At 45.4% G+C, this 17,931-nt stretch overlaps 1 non-coding gene across 1 annotated transcript; it reads right to left on the reverse strand.

Moving 5' to 3' along the window:
* Nucleotides 1-13,856: 13,856 nt before the first annotated feature.
* LOC144501066 (U2 spliceosomal RNA) lies at nucleotides 13,857-14,055 on the reverse strand. Its single transcript, XR_013499045.1, has one exon. It is a non-coding gene; the product is annotated as a U2 spliceosomal RNA (small nuclear RNA).
* Nucleotides 14,056-17,931: the final 3,876 nt, after the last annotated feature.

Below are 17,931 nucleotides of genomic sequence, written 5' to 3' on the forward strand. Positions count from 1 at the left end.
GGAGCTGGTATTTAGCGATAGAGGGTTACAGTGCACAGCTTTTGCATTTTAAGCTGACTCTCACAGGAGGCCAGTTTCAGTCAGATTGCTGACTAAAATGTCTGGAGTAGTTTTCATATCACAGTTCACAAAAGAACATGCAGACAGGCTGATGTGCTCGTAGTCAAATAAATCTCTTTCATTCCAAATTGGGCAGAATCTCCTGCAACTACCTTCAGTGCCACTAGATGGGGCAGGGCACTCGCTGGCACTTTTGGAATGAGGAACTGTTCGAAACTCTCTCCGGCTGCAGTCACAACTGGAGAATGTCGCTCAAAGATCTTCAAGTGGTCAGCCATACCTCAGAGTGTGCCACACAGTGTGACTTACCATGTGCCCAGTGTGGGTCACTCCGCACAGACAGTGACCCAAGCCGAGAATCGAATGCTGGTCCCTGGTGCTGTCAGGCAGCAGTGCTAACCACAGTGCCACCGTGCCACCCTATATCCATATGCTCTCCCTGTACCCATCGAGACATCAATCTAACAACGGTTTTTTGTCGTGATCAGGGACCAATGCTTCCAAAAAAATCCTAAGTGTCAAATTTGCAGGTAAACTGGAGTAATTCGTGCTGGTTCTTTCAGTGGGAATTCAGAGAAGAATCTCCCACACTCTGCACTGCAGAGGCCACCAGCGTGAATGTCATTACATTTCAGGGGGCAGGGCCTACTCATGGAAGCTGAAATCTGCGCATACGCGGTGGCCCCAAATCACTAGCAAGCCCGGGCACCCCCAGAGTGCTGGCCCCCCCCAACCTCCCCCCTCCTCCCACCACCCACCCCCACAGACCGATCGCAGCCTCCCCAAACATTTCCGGACCAGCCCCAAACGCTCCCGTCCCATCCCTTCCCGGCCCGATGTCCCGATCTCCAGCACCCCACAGCAGTGATGATCACCCCCCCCTCCAGCCCCCCTCCCGGCAGACCCCCCCCCCGAGTGGGCACCCCCCCTAACCCTCAGCCCGCTCCGATCGCTGGCCTCCCTCCAGCCCCTTCCGGATCCCAATGCAGAGTGGCAGCGGGACCCCCCCCTCACGGATCGCCCACTGGGCCCTGCCCCCAGCAGGCTCTGCCACCAGTAGGCCTCGCCCCCCCCCCTTTGCACTGCCCCATGCCCAATGGGCAGTGCCAAGGTGCCCTCTGGCATGGGCACTTTGCCCTTTAGCAGTGCCAGGGGAACAGGCTGGCACTGCCAGGGTGCCCATGCCCAGGGGGCACCACCCACCACGGGGCCCGATTCCCAAGGGGGCCCCCGTTTTCCTCCCCCATCGCTCTTGCGGGGTCATCCCGCTCGTTCCCTGAAAGTGGGGAGCTAGTCTGAACCTCGCTGGAGTGAATCACTCCTGGCGGGGTGGGAGATGCAAGCGGGCCTGGAGAATTAATAGTGTGTAAAATACTATTTAAATGCTAGCCCTGCTTCCCAGCCAATTTCCAGAGCCGCGCAGAGGCTGTTGGAAATCCGGGCCTGGGAGACGCAAGCGTGGCGCAAATGCTCTGGGGAATCCCGCAAATCGGCCGACGGGTGATTCTCCTGGCCTGCTGCGCTAGAACATTCGCGCAGTGGGATGGGAGAATCTCCCCCAAAATATCTGTATCAGTAATAGAGTCATAGAGGTTTACAGCATGGAAACAGGCCCTTCAGCCCAACTTGTCCATGCCATCCTTTTTTCTAAACCCCTAAGCTGATCCCAATTGCCCGCATTTGGCCCATATCCCTCTATACCCATCTTACTCATGTAACTATCTAAATGCTTTTTAAAAGACAACATTGTACCCACCTCTCCTACTACCTCTGGCAGCTCGTTCCAGACACTCACCACCCTGCGTGTGAAAGAAATGCCCCTCTGGACACTTTTGTATCTCTCCCCTCTCACCTTAAACCTATGCTCTCTAGTTTTAGACTCCCCTACCTTTGGGAAAATGTTGCATATTTAGTATGGTTTGGCCATTCCTTGTTTGTGTAATCACTCAGATTGTGGATATTGTCGCAAATCGTGTGTAAAGTATAGCTTTGTTTAGCGCTGTCTGGCTGTCAGTGCCATCTGGGTGACTGATATGATTTCTGCTAACATATCAGTTACTGTCGTGTAAATTTGCAGCAGATTTGTCACAAGATAACTCACTGTTTATTTCCAAGAAATTTTGTGGCCAATTAAAAATGATGATGTGGTTCGCACATTATATCTGGATGGACCATACAGTAAGCATTCTAATGTTAACATAACCTTACTCTGATGAAAATTGCAAACCCTTTCTTTTCATTCTTCCTGAGTGTTAGCATTTGAAAGGTTAACAAACCACAGCGAACCTTTATTTGAAAATGTGTCAGTTTTCATCTGCTCGCCCTATTTGTTCCCTCCATGTTGTTCCTCCCGACGGTGCTAAGCTTGCTGGGAATATTTCCATTTTACTTGCAATGAAGGCCAAATTCTGCGGATGCTGGGAAATCTGAAATTAATGTAGAAAGTGCCGGAAATTCCTCAGCCAGCCTGGCAGCCTCTGTGGAGAGAGAAATAGAGTTTGCATTCTGAGAGTTGATTATGACCCTTCTTCAGATTTTATCTGGATCAACTCACAACTGACCATTCCTGTTCCTGTCTAGGGGAGAAAAAAACCAGAGGGCATGGGTTAAGGGTGAAAGGAGAAAAGTTTAAAGGGAATATTAGGGGGGGGCTTCTTCACGCAGAGAGTGGTGGGAGTGTGGAATGAGCTGCCGGATAAAGTGGTAAATGCGGGGTCACTTTTAACATTTAAGAAAAACTTGGACGGGTTCATGGATGAGAGGGGTGTGGAGGGATATGGTCCAAGTGCAGGTCAGTGGGACTAGGCATAAAATGATTCGGCACAGACAAGAAGGGCCAAAAGGCCTGTTTCTGAGCTGTAATTTTCTATGGTTCTAATGAATCAACAGCTGGATCCATGGCTAATCTTTCTATCCTTAACCACAGGTACTGTTACCGATCATCGTACTACTCAGAATCGAATGCATTTCAACATCTGCCAGATGCGTTGCAGAAATTCATCAAAGAGCCTTAGACAGCACCTTCCAAACACATGATCATTTCCATCTAGAAGGACAAGGGTGACAGGTACATGGGAACACCACCATCTGCAAGTTCCTCTCCAAACCACTTACCTTCATGACTTGGAAATATATCACCGTTCCTTCACAGTCGCTGAATCAAAAACCCTGGGATTCCCTCCCCAATGGCATTGTAAGTCTTTCTCAGAAGACTAAGGGAATTTGGCATGTTCGCTATGGCTCTCACCAACATTTACAGGTGCACCCACAGAAAGCATTCTTTCTGGTTGTATCACAGCTTGGTATGGCTCCTGCTCTGTCCAAGACCACAAGAAACTATAAAGGGTCGTGAATGAAGCCCAGTCCATCACGCAAACCAGCCTCCCATCCATTGACTCTGTCTACACTTCCCACTGCCTCGGAAAAGCAGCCAGCATAATTAAGGATCCCACGCACCCCGGACATTCCCTCTTCCACCTTCTTCCATCGGGAAAAAGATACAAAAGCCTGAGATCACGTAACAACCGATTCAAGAACAACTCCTTCCCTTCTGCCATCAGCCTTTTGAATGGACTTACCTTATATTGAGTTGATCTTTCTCTACACCCTAACTATGTCTGTAACACTACATTCTGCACCCTCTCCTTTCCTTCTCTATGAACAGTATGCTCTGTCTGTATAGAGTGCAAGAAACAATACTTTTCACTGTATACTACTACGTGACAATAATAAATCAAATCAAATCAAATCGAAGAATTGGATAAAGATGCGAAAGGAAAATATTACAGGGAAATGGAGAAAGAGTGGGGAATTGGGTTGACTCTGCCAAAGAACTGGCACAGACATGTTGGACTGAATGGCCTTTTTCTGTGCAGTATCATTCTCTAATTCTATGATTGCACTGAAATGTCTCATTTATTAACCAGTTGATAAAATTTAATCAGCGCTCTTAAGACAATCTGTGTTCCTGCTTCTGGTGTTCAGAATTTACACTGACTTTTTTAATTCCTTGCATATAAAAATGTAAAATAAAATCACATTTTGCACCAAGAAATAGTTGTCTTTTTCTTCTTTCAGATCTCTACGCATATTATCCATTAATGCTTTACTGCTGCAATTGGCAAAAAGTAGGAAGACTCAGCAGATGTGGGTTTACTAAGAGTGTTCAGTAGTTTTGAGGGGTAGCAGGGGTGGCACGGTGGCACAGTGGTTAGCACTGCTGCCTCACAGAGCCAGGGACTCGGGTTCGATTCCCAGCGTGGGCGACTGTCTGTGTGGAGTTTGCACATTCTCCCCGTGTCTGCGTGGGTTTTCTCCGGGTGCTCCGATTTCCATCCAGGTTCTGAAAGACGCATTGACCTGAACAGGTGCCGGAGTGTGGTGACTGGGGGAATTTCACAGTATCTTCATTGCAGTGTTAATGTAAGCCCTACTTGTGACTAATAAATAAACTTTACTTTACTTTAGCACTAGTTGGTTCAATGTTCCTCGAGGCTATGTGAAGAATGCTCAGAAACATCTTGCCTGTCACCAATAGCATTAGGCTTTTAAAATATGTGTCAAATGAGATAGAAATTAGGATGAAGAAGAAAAAAATGTTCTTATAGAAGAATCGCTACAGTGCAAAAGAGGCCATTCAGCCAATCGAGTCTGCACCAACTCTCTGACAAAGAGTATCTCACCCAGGCCCTCTCCCTCACTCTATCTCTGTAATTCCATGGCTAATCCATCGAATCTTAGTACACTAAGGGGCAATTTAGCATGGCCAATCCACCTAACCCACTCATCTTCGGGAGGAAACCACAGTTTTCTGGAGGAAACCCACGCAGACACGGGGAGAACATGCAAACCTCACACAGACAGTCACCCAAGGCCGGAATTGAACCCGGATCCCCGGAGCTGTGAGGCAACAATGCTAACCATTGTGCCACCGTGCTGACAGAAGTCAAGTGGATACTACAATGGAGAACCAGGTCGAATATAGAAGGTTCAGAGGGGAAGTGAAAAAGCAAATAGGAAAACCAAAGAGAGAGTATGAAAACAGACTGGTAGCTCACATTAAAGTTTATTTCAAAATCTTCTATCGGCATATAAATAGTAAAAAGGTGGTTAAAAGGAATCGGACAGATTAGGGACCAAAAAGGGGGCTTTATGCATGGAGGTAGTGGAATAGCTGATATATTAATTAAATACTTTGCATCTGTCTTTACCAAGGATTACCTTCATCTGAATTACCTCCTTGTTACCCAGGCCATGGTAACAAGGAGGTAATTCAGAGACTTGAAGGATTTAAAATTGATAAGGAGGGGACTTTAAGATGATAAGGCACCAAGACGGCATGATGGCACAGTGGTTAGCGCTGCTGCCTCACAGCGCCAGGGACCCGGGTTCAATTCCGGTGGCTGTCTGTGTGGAGTTTGCATGGACTCCCCATGTCTGCGTAGGCTTCCTCCGGGTGTTCCAGTTTCCTCCCACAGTCCAAAGATCTGCGGGTTAGGTGGATTGGCCATGCTAAATTGACCCCAATGTCAGGGGTACTAGCTAGGGTAAGTATGTGGGATTACGGGAATAGGGTCTGGGTGGGATTGTGGTCGGTGCAGACTCGATGGGCTGAATGGCCTCCTTCTGCACTGTAGGGATTCTATGATTCTATAATTCCAATTCATTTTTGATGGGGAGTGCCATTTTCACTGGAGGATAAAGGGTGTTGAGTGGACTTGGAAGAGTGAGGAGGGATTATGGCTGAAAATAATGGGCAAAATAATGGGGTTATCAAGCCATTGAATGCTGAGAGATTAAGAAGGGAAGGGTAGTTTTAATGATTAGCGCCCAGGCCCGAAGATCAGAGGCTGAATGTTCTTAACTGCTGAAATGTTCCTCAACAGGAAGGGAACACTCCTGCCTAGCGATGGTCGCGCGGTATCCGTTCATCCATTGTCGTAGCGTCTGCGTGGTCTTACCGATGAACCACGCCTTCCAGCCGAACAGAAACTGATAGCCAAGTTCCGCACACATGAGGACGGCCTCAACCAGGATCGTGGATTCATGTCACACTATCTGTAACCCCCATGACTTGCCTGGTCTTGCAAAATCTCTCTAACTGTCCTGGCTGGAGACAATTCACATCTCTTTAACCTGTGCTTAACCCTCTCTCCACTCACATTGTCTGCACCTGTAAAGACTTGATTACCTGTTAAGACTTGCATTACAACCATTATCTTGTAATTGAGTTGGTGTCTATATATGCCCTGTTTGTGAACCGAACTCTTCACTCACCTGATGAAGGGGCAACACTATGAAAGTTCATGCTACCAAATAAACCTGTTGGACTTTAACCTGGTGTTGTGAGACTACTTCCAAGATTATTGAAGGTTGTGCCACTACTGTGCCTTTAAGAAACATGGGCGGCACGGTAGCAGTGGTTAGCACTGCTGCTTCACAACTCCAGGGTCCCGGGTTCGATTCCCGGCTCGGGTCACTGTCTGTGTGGAGTTTGCACATTGTCTGCGTGGGTTTCCTCCGGGTGCTCTGGTTTCCTCCCACAGTCCAAAGATGTGCGGGTTAGGTTGATTGGCCAGGTTAAAAATTGCCCCTTAGAGTCCTGAGATGCGTACATTAGCGGGTAAAATATGTGGGGGTAGGGCCTGGGTGGGATTGTGGTCGGTGCAGACTCGATGGGCCGAATGGCCTCCTTCTGCACCGTAGGGTTTCTATGATTCTATGATGATGATCTTAATCATGTTGCTGCATTTTTTGAAACAGGCCTGGTTCTTTTGTCATTGGCACCATGATTTCTGGAGTGGCATCTTTTATTATTGTTAAAGCCATATAATAAGCCTTTTGTTCATTTTTAATTTGGACTAATGCAATGTTCTGGAGTTTATGACCCTTTTGGGAATTGTTGATTTGCGACTGATTGACAGGTCAAGTGGTACCTTTGGATAGTTTTTTTCATACAGGAGGAAATCCAAAGGCTTTTACTTTCAGTTTGGCAGCGGCTGTTGGGACTGCAGACTGAAAACAGTGTCTCTTTGTGTCTCTCTCCCTGGTATTGGAAATTCATCTCTTGGTGGCTGGCTAGTGAGAAATTAGAGGCAAGTGGTGTCCCTGTCTCAAAGTGGGCTGGAAGTTCCAGGGGAGGAAAGCATCAGTGTTTCAATTCCACATCCAAAGGACTAATTTGCAAAGCTGCAAGATCCAGCATCAGGCGAGCATACTTACTTTCTGTGCTAAGCCTAGAATGGGGTGTATGTTTGTAGGGATGTTTGTTTGAAACAACATTCATAGCATTCATAGCTGTTAAGGTTTATACAATGTTATAGTTGTGTTTTTGTAATTGGCAGAAGTTATTGCCAACTTTCTTATTATGTGTTAACTGTATTCTTAAATAAATGTTGATAAAAGCTCCCTAGCGGGTCATTTGAATCACACCTGGAGTGAAACATCTTAAGCTTACATGTGCCAAATTCAAAGTGCAAAGCCTATGATCGAGGCTGATTTCATAAAACACCTTGGAATTTCTGACCTGGATTATAGCAAGATAGTAGGACAGATTGAGAAGACAGTTAATAAAACATACAATATCCTAGTCTTTATTGATAGGGGCATAATGTACCATATCAAGGATGTTATGTTGAACCTGTATAAAACATTAATTCAGCCTCACTGGAGTATTGTGTTCGGTTCTGGATGACTTTAAGAAAAATGTGAAAGCATTGGAGAGAGTGCAGAAAAGCTTCATAAGAATGGTTCCAGGGATGAGGAACTTCAGTTATGAAGATAGAATGGAGAAGTTGGGACTATTTCCTAGGAGAAGCGAAGGCTGAGAGGTGATCTGACTGAGGTATTAAGAACCATATGGAGTCTGGACAGAGCAGATAGAAACTGTTCCCACTCATGAAAGGATTGAGAATGAGAGACACCGATTGAATATAATTGGCCAAAGAATTGAAGGCGACATGAGAAAAAGCTTTTTTACGTGGCAAGTGGTTAAGATCTGGAATGCACTGCCTGAGAGTGTGGTGGAGGCACGTCCAATCGAGGCATTTAAAAGGAAATTAGACTGTTATCTGAAAAGGAAGAATGTGCAGGGTTACAGGGAGAAGGCAGGGGAATTGAATCATAGAATCCCTACAGTGCAGAAGGAGGCCATTTGGCCCATCGGGTCTGCACCGACCACAATCCTACCCAGGCCTTATTCCCGCAACCCCACATATTTACCCTGCTAATCCACCTGACGCTAGGGTCAATATAGTATGGCCAATCAACCTAACCCGCACATCTTTGGACTGCAGGAGGAAACTGGTGCACTGGAGGAAACCCACGCAGATACGGGGAGAACCGTGCAAACTCCGCACAGACAGTGACCTGAGGCCAGAATTGAACCCGGGTCCCTGGCGCTGTGAGACAGCAGTGCTAACCACTGTGTCGCCTTGGCGCCCCTCTTATTTGGAAAGCCTGCAGACATGATGGGCTGAATGGCCTCCTTCAGCACAGTAACAATTTTGTGATTCTGTGTCCAAACAGGTCTTTTGTAGGACTTAAGGCTCATAGGTATACAACAGCAGAGCTCCACTTGTGACATCCAGGATTGAGGTAGGTGATCCCAAATGTCCCATTCTGATCCGAGGAACTAATTATTTCCCTTCTCATCTAATTCAACTTGTCATCAAATACTATTCTGCCTCAGTGCCTACTCACAAAAAAAGAATTAATGTCAGACCCAGCAGGAAGACTTCCACATCCACAACACCCAACACTTGGAACAACTCCCAGAGAGAATAGTGGAAGTGGAAATCCCAGGAATTGTTTAACAAGAAATTAGGGGTGGGATTTTATGGCCTCGCTCTTCCCGAAACCATAAAATCCTGCCTGGGGTCAACAGACCTTCCCATGGTCCGCCCCTCGCCCTCTCCAATTTCCATAGCAGGCAGGCCAATAAAATTCCAGCCTAGATGTAGCAATGAGAGGAACTACAAGGTGTTTCTGAACAGATGAATAATATGCAATGAATGACTGACCTTAGTATAGTTATCTTTTTATTCATTCGTTCATGGGCGTCGCTGGCTGGCCAGCATTTATTGCCCATCCCTAGTTGCCCTTCAAGGGCAGGTGAGAGTCAACCACATTGCTGTGGCTCTGGAGTCACATGTAGTTCAGACCAAGTAAGGACGGCGGATTTCCTTCCCTAAAGGACATTAGTGAACCAGATGGGTTTTTCTGACAATCGGCAATGGTTTCAAGGTCATCAGTAGATTCTTAATTCCAGATATTTTTTATTGAATTCAAATTCCGCCATCTGCTGTGGCGGGATTTGAACCCGGGTCTCCGGAACATTAGCTGAGTTTCTGGATGAATAGTCTAGCGATAATACCACTAGGCCATCGCCTCCCTCGATGCTGAGAGTTTATTGGTGGTGCAGAGGGCAGGTTCACAAGCGTCTTGGTGAAACATTATTGAAGATGACTCCTGCTCCCCTTATTGCAATCAGCAAAATCAGCACAATACAAGACCTGGAACCCACCGGGCGCCAGCATTTCATTTTCCCTGCATCGTACGTTCCAAGAGAACAGGAAACGAAGTTGGTTTGGGATTCCCCCCACCACCCCCACACTGTGTGGAAGTGACTTGTCACACTTGTGAGCATGTGTGACCTTCCCCAGGTGAGAATCGAGATTTAGCACCTGGAGAATTGGTGGTCACAGACCATATTCTTGCTGCAACATTGCAATAATAACCCCTCACTGATGGTCTCTAAAAACTCCAAGGTTACAAAGCTAATTTTATTATTTGCTTGGATATAAATTACTTTCAGAGAAAGAATGCAATTGTCTCTGTAACAGGCAGATTATAAAGCCAGAACTGTTATGTCATTATTTTTGCTGCACTCAGGAAGTTATCGCCCTGTATAGTATTTTTCAATTTGTTTCCAGGACATTAATACACTATCCTTGAAATCCTACCAACGTTAGCAACTTTTTTGGGGCGTCATGGTGGCACAGTGGTTAGCACTGCTGCCTCACAGTGTCAGGGACGCGGGTTCAATTCCCGGCTTGGGTCGCTGTGGGAGTTTGCACGTTCTCCCCGTGTCTGTGTGGGTTTCCTTTGGGTATTCCAATTTCCTCCCACAGTCCAAAGATGTGCTGGTTAGGTGCATTGATGTGGAGATGCCGGCGTTGGACTGGGGTAAGCACAGTAAGAAGTCTCACAACACCAGGTTAAAGTCCAACCGGTTTATTTGGTAGCAAATACCATAAGCTTTCGGAGCAATGATCCTTCGTCAGATGGAGTGGTCAGATGGAGACCACTCCATCTGACGAAGGAGCATTGCTCCGAAAGCTTATGGTATTTGCTACCAAATAAACCTGTTGGACTTTAACTAGGTGCATTGGCCAGGCCACATTCTCCCTCAGTGTATCCGAGCAGTAAGAAGTCTCACAACGCCAGGTTAAAGTCCAACAGGTTTATTTGGAATCACTCACCTGATGAAGGAGCAGTGCTCCGAAAGCTCGTGATTCCAAATAAACCTGTTGGACTTTAACCTGCTGTGTTGTGAGACTCCTTATTGTTCCTACCCCAGTCCAATGCTGGCATCTCCACATCATGGCTATACCTGAACAGGCACCGGAGTATGGCGACTATGGGATTTTCACAGTGCTTTCATCGCAGTGTGAATGTAAGCCTACTTGTGACCAATAAATAAACTTTACTTTACTTTAAATCCACTGTCAGAGGCAGTTCCAGGGACCCGGGTTCAATTCCGGTCTTGGGTGACTGTGCGGAGTTTGCACTTTCTCCCCGTGTCTGTATGGGTTTTCTCCAGGTGTTCCAATTTCCTCCCATAGTCTAAAGATGTGCAGGTTAAGTGGATTGGCATGCTAAATTGTCGTTTAGTGTCCCAAGATGTGTAGGCTAGTGGGATTAATGGGGTCAATACGTGGGGTTACGGGGATGAGAGAGGAGGTGGACTTGGGTAGGATGCTCTGTCGGAGAGTTGGTGCAGATTCGATGGGCTGAATGGCCTCCTTCTGCAATGTAGGGATTTTATGACTCTATGATTCTATAACTGTCATTTTGCAACATGAGTAAATTCTAGAATGATTGAAACTACACCACAGAAGCCACAACATTTATCTGAAGATTTCCGTCTGTTCCTCGTAGAATTGATTATTGAAATTCTAAGTTCGACTGTATTCACATTTATTAGAAATAAAAACATCTAAGAGCAAAAGGAGAAATCTTTCCACAATTTTATGCTACATCTGTGCTCAGGTTCCACAGAAAAGGTTGACATTTTGAAAATGGTGAGTGAGTAGTGTGAGTGGGACTTATGAACATGCGAAGTAGAAGCAGGAATGGACCACTTGACCCTTTGAGCCTGTTCCACTATTCAATGAGATCATGGCTGATCTGAATATAACCTCAACCCCACATTCCTGCCTACCCCGATAACCTTTCACTCCTTTGTTTATCATAATCTATCTCGCTCTGCCTTAAAAATATTCAAAGACTCTTCTTCCACTGCCTGTAATAAGTCTTCAGAGGCAGAAGTCCCTTCACCAGAATCCCTTTATTTACAATCCCAACAGCAGTACACAGAGTGCTATCAGTCAGCAGTCTACCTTCGGGAGTGCCAGAGGAACCGACACTCCCGGTTAAATACAAGGGAAAGACTCCCCAATTGGCCCATCAGTTGATTCCTTAATCAGGAAGTTCATATTCCAATAGGCCAACCTCAATGGTCTGATTCAAGTCATTACACTGCCTTTTGAGGAAGAGAGTTGCAAAGACTCTCTATCATCTGAGAGGGAAAAGATTTCTCCTCACCTATGTTCTCAGTGGGTGGCCTCTTGTTTTTAAACAGTGGCCCCTGATACTAGATGTTCCCACAAGAGGAAGCATCCCCTCCACATGGATCCTCTCAGGATCTTATATGTTTCAATCAAGTTGCCTCTTACTCCTCTAAACTCCAGCGGTTTTGAATCGAGTCTGGCCAACTATTTCTCATAAGACAATTCACCCAGCACAATTTTGGTTTAGTGAGCCTTCCCTGAACTGCATCCAATGAATTTACATCCTTCCTTAAATAAGGAGACTAATACTGTAGCCTCTACTTTCAGCATGTTCACTACAACTCTCCAACTTTTACAGGTGCACCATAGAAAGCATTCTTTCTGTTGTTTCACAGCTCCACTTACCCGCCCGCTCACCATGACCCTTAATTCCTTTACTGTTCAAAAATGTATCTATCTTTTCCTTAAAAACATTCAGTGAGGTAGCCTCAACTGCTTCACTGGGCAGGGAATTCCACAGATTCACAACCCTTTGGGTGAAGAAGTTCCTCCTCAATTCAGTCCTAAATCTTCTCCCCCTTATTTTGAGACCATGCCCTCTAGTTCTAGTTTCCTGCCAGTGGAAACAATCTCCCTGCTTCTATCTTATCTATTCCCTTCATAATTTTATATGTTCTGTAAGATCCTCCTCCCCCCCCCCCCCCCCCCCCCGCCCCTCATTCTTCTAAATTCCAATCAGTATAGTCCCAGTCTACTCAGTCTCTCCTCACAAGCCAACCCTCTCAACTCTGGAATCAACCCAGTGAATCTCCTCTGCACCCCTTCCAGTGCCAGTATATCCTTTCTCAAGTAAGGAGACCAAAACTGTACACAGTACTCCAGGTGTGGCCTCACCAGCACCTTTATACAGCTGCAACATAACCTCCCTGTTTTTAAACTCCATCCCGCTAGCAATGAAGGACAAAATTCCATTTGCCTTCTTAATTACCTGCTGCACCTGCAAACCAACTTTTTGTGATTCATTCACAGGGACACCCAGGTCCCTCTGCACAGCAGCATGTTACAATTTTTTGCCCTTTACATAGTAGTCCATTTTGCTATTATTCCTACCAAAGTGGATGATCTCACATTTACCAACATTGTACTCCATCTGCCAGAACCTTGCCCACTCACTTAAACTATCTATATCCCTTTGCAAACTTTCAATGTCCTTTGCACACTTTGCTCTACCATTCATCTTAGTGTCATCTGTGAATTTTGACACAATACACTTGGTCTGCAACTCCAAATCATCTATATAAATTGTAAACAATTGCAGTCCCAACACTGATCCCTGAGGCACACCACTAATCACTGATTGCCAGAAAAACACCCATTTATCCCCACTCTTTGCTTTCTGTTAGTTAACCAATCCTCTATCCATTACCTGTAATGCTGTGTGCCTTTATCTTATGCCTTTTGTGCAGCACCTTGTTGAATGACTTCATCCAGAAAATCCAGATTCACCACATCCACCGGTTCCCCCTTGTCCACCGTGCCTGTAATGTCCTCAAAGAATTCCACTAACTTAGCCAAACATGACCTCCCCTTCATGAACCCATGCTGCATCTTCCCAATGGGACAATTTATATCCAGATGTCTCGCTATTTCTTCCTTGATGATAGATTCATTTTCCCCAAAGTTAAGCTAACCGGCCTATTGTAACCCGCCTTTTGTCTACCTCCTTTTTTAAACAGTGGCGTAACATTTGCTGTTTTCCAATCTGCGGGAACCACCCCAGAGTCCAGCGCATTTTGGTGAATTACCACGAGTGCATTTGCTATTTCCCCTGCCATCTCTTTTAGTACCCTGGGATGCATTCCATCAGGACCAGGAGACTTGTCTACCTTTAGCTCCATTAGCTTTTTTTGTTATTTTTATTCCAATTCAATCAAATCAAGTCCAATTCAGAGTCTCAACAAGTTGAGACATTCCCGATCCAAGCTCTCACCTCCTGTCTTGATCTTGATCTACATGATCCAAGCTGATTGGAGTAGGAATAGCTCCTCCTCCAAGGCTTGATCTCATTTGCATCTTAGCCAAAAGGCCGAGATGCCGCTTTTAAAAATTGCTTCAAATGAAGCTAAAATGTAACCTAATGACTTCAACCAAGCACAGCATATCGATACTACACTTGATCTTAGCCAAAAGGCCGAGAAGCGATCCTAACATTGCTTCTTTAATGATAATGATTGTTTTTAGGTCCTCACCTGCCATAGCCCTCTTGTCATCAATTTTTTGCATGTTATTTGTGTCTTCCCCTGCGAAGACCGACACAAAATATCTGTTCAATGCCTTGGCCATTTCCTCATTTCCGGTTATTAAATTCCCCCTTCCCATCCTCTAAAGGACCAATGTTTACCTTAGCCATTCTTTTTTTATATATTTTTATATATTTGTAGAAACTTTTGCTCTCTGTTTTTATATTCTGAGCTAGTTTACACTCATAATCTATCTTACTTTTCTTTATAGCTTTTTTTCATGGCTTTCGGTTGGTCTTTAGAGATTTCCCAATCCTCCAGTTTCTCACTAATCTTTGCCACTTTGTATGCGTTTTCTTTCAATTTGACACCCTCCTTCATTTTCTCAGATATCCCTTTTTCTACAATCCTTCCTTATCACTGGTATATACTTTTGCTGAGCACTGAAAAATTGCTTTGAAGGTCCTCCACTGTTCCTCAATTGTCCCACCATAAAGTTTTTGCTCCCAGTCTACCTTAGCCAACTCTTCCTCATCCCATTGTAGTCTCTTTTGTTTAAGTACAAAACACTGGTATTGGATTTTACCTTCTCACGCTCCATCTGTATTTTCAATTCAACTATACTGTGATCGCTCCTTCTGAGAGGATCCGTAACTTATAAGAACATAAGACTGTTAATAAGACTGACAATAACTGTGAGATCATTAATTATTCCTGTCTCATTACACAGGACCAGATCTAGGATAGCTTGCTCCCCCGTAGATTCCATTACATACTGTTCAAGGAAACTACTGCGGATACATTCTATGAACTCCTCCTCAAGGCTGCCTTGACCGATCTGGTTTGAGCAATCAACATGTAGATTAAAGTCTCCCATGATAATTGCTGTACCATTTTTACATGCATTAATTATTTCCTTGTTTATTGCTCGCCCCACCATGATGTTATTATTTGGTGGCCTATAGACTACACCTATCAGTGATTTTGTCTCCTTACTATTTCTAATTTCCACCCAAAATGGATTCAACGCTTTTCTCCATGGAACCTATACCATCTCTCATTACCGCCCTGATGTCATCCTTAAATATCAGAGCTACACCACCTCCCTTGCCTTCATGTCTGTCCTTCCAAACAATCTGATACCCCTGGATATTTAACTCCCAGTCGTGACCATCCTGCAAACATTTTTCTGTAACGGCCACGAAATCATACTCATTCGCGATGATTTTGCCGTAAACTCATTTACCTTGCTTCAAATTCTACAAGCATTTAGGTAAATAACCCTTATGCTAGTGTTTTTATATCTTATTTTTGAATCCTAACACCTCCATTGATAACATCTCCTGAGTTCTTCTCCCTTTAACTTTTGTTGTAATTTTCCATGTAGTTGAAATCTTCTCCCCACATGCTAACCTGCTGCTTTTCTTCCCATTAACCATTATACTTCCCGTAGTTTTACCCTTCCCTCGTCCCCCCTCCCCCCCCACCCCTCCCCACTTGCTAATTTAAAGTCATTACGGCATTCACCGGAATTCTACCGTCCCGCCCGCCATGGAATCAGAGCGGGCAAGGGATGGGAAATGGAAATATCCGTTGACCTTGGCCAGGAATTTCCGGTCTCGCTCGAGCGAGGCCATAAAATCCTGCCCATTGCCTGTCTTTGATTTCCAGTGCAGAGTTCGTAATTTCAGTCAAGGTGGCTGATACCACCAGGGTTCATAATGTTTTGTTTTAACTCTTGCATGGGATGTGGGCATTGCAGGCAAGAGCAACATTGTTGCCCATCTTTAATTGCCCTTGAAAAGGTGGGGGTGAGTTGCTTTCTTGAACTGCAGTCGGCCACATGACAAATAATAACTCCTACTTAGGTCAGATAGAGGAATCCAGCTGCTTCATAATCAAGTAAAAAGTGCCCTTCTGGGGAATCATTGAAAATGAGAGAGTTGTTGCAAAATTCATGACTTGCAAATTTCAGCAAAGTAACGTGAGAAATAAATGGAGTGGGAAGCATTAATAAATTGATGTTTGGTTCTGCTCTGTAACGAGACAACAAACAATCATTGAAAGTGACAGGCATTTTCCTTGGGTCACTATAGATGAATCAGAGCAATACTCATAGTGAACATTTCAGTCCACTGGAGTTAGTGAGCACAATAAATATTTTGATTTGATTTATTATTGTCACATGTATTATTAGACAGTGAAAGTATTATTTCTTGTGCACTATACCGACAAGCATATCGTTATTGGGGACTCGTTAGTTAGAGGGATAGATAGGAGGTTCTGTGGCAGCAAAAGAGACTCGAGGATGGTTTGTTGCCTACCGGATGCCAGGGTCCGTGACGTCTCGGACCGTGTTTTCCGGATTCTTAAGGGGGAGGGGAAACAGTCACAAGTCGTGGTACACATTGGTACCAACGACATAGGTAGGAGAGGGGACGGGGATTTAAAACAGGAATTTCGGGAGCTGGGCTGGAAGCTGAGAGCAAAGACAAAACATGTGGTCATCTCTGGTACGCTACCGGTGCCACGTGATAGCGAGTTGAGGAACAGGGAGAGAGTGCACTTAAACATGTGGTTGCAGGGATGGTGCAGGAGGGAGGGTTTCAGATACGTGGATAATTGGAACACGTTCTGGGGAAGGTGGGACCTCTACAAACAGGACGGGGTGCACCTGAACCAGAGGGGCACCAATATCCTGGGAGGGAAATTTGCTACGGCTCTTCAGGGGGATTTAAACTAATTTGTCAGGGGAGTGGGAAAAGGAGTTGTAGTCCGGAAGTCAGTGTTGAGGGTGGTGAGGTATTGGGGAAGGTATCAAGGTCAAGGGTGGGTACCGGTAGACAGGAAGGTGGGTTGAAGTGTGTCTACTTCAATGCAAGGAGCATCCGGAACAAGGTGGATGAACTTGGGGCGTGGATTGCTACTTGGGACTACGATGTTGTGGCCATTACGGAGACGTGGGTAGAACAAGGACAGGAATGGTTGTTGGACGTTCCGGGGTATAGATGTTTCAGTAAGTGTAGGGAAGCTGGTAAAAGAGGTGGAGGAGTAGCATTGTTAATCAAGGATAGTTTAACGGCTGCGGAAAAGCACTTTGAGGGGGATATGCACACTGAGGTAATATGGGCTGCAGTTAGAAACAGGAAAGGAGCGGTCACGTTGTTAGGAGTTTACTATAGGCCCCCAAATAGTAATAGAGATGTGGAGGAAGAAATTGCTAAGCAGATTATGGATACGTGTGGGGGTCACAGGGTAGTTGTCATGGGGGACTTTAACTTTCCAAATATTGATTGGAACCTTTGTAGGTCGAATAGTTTGGATGGGGCACTTTTTGTGCAGTGTGTGCAGGAGGGTTTCCTGACACAATATGTGGATAGGCCGACAAGGGGTGAGGCCACATTGGATTTGGTACTGGGAAATGAACCGGGCCAAGTGTTAGATTTGGTTGTGGGAGAGAACTTTGGAGATAGTGACCACAATTCTGTGTCTTTTGTTATTGCAATGGAGAGGGATAGGGCCGGACGGCAGGGCAAGGCTTACAATTGGGGGAGAGGTAATTATGATGCGATTAGGCAAGAATTAGGGGGCATAAGATGGGAACAGAAACTGTCAGGGAAAGGCACTGATGAAAAGTGGAACTTTTTCAAGGAACAAATACTGGGTGTCCTTGATAGGTATGTCCCTGTCAGGCAGGGAGGAAATGGCCGAGTGAGGGAACCGTGGTTCACGAAAGAGGTGGAATGTCTTGTGAAAAGGAAGAGGGAAGCTTATGTAGGGATGAGGAAACAAGGTTCAGATGGCTCGATTGAGGGTTACAAGTTAGCAAGGAATGAGCT

The sequence above is a fragment of the Mustelus asterias genome, chromosome 11 (genome assembly GCF_964213995.1).
Source record: "Mustelus asterias chromosome 11, sMusAst1.hap1.1, whole genome shotgun sequence".
Lineage (NCBI taxonomy): Eukaryota > Metazoa > Chordata > Chondrichthyes > Carcharhiniformes > Triakidae > Mustelus > Mustelus asterias.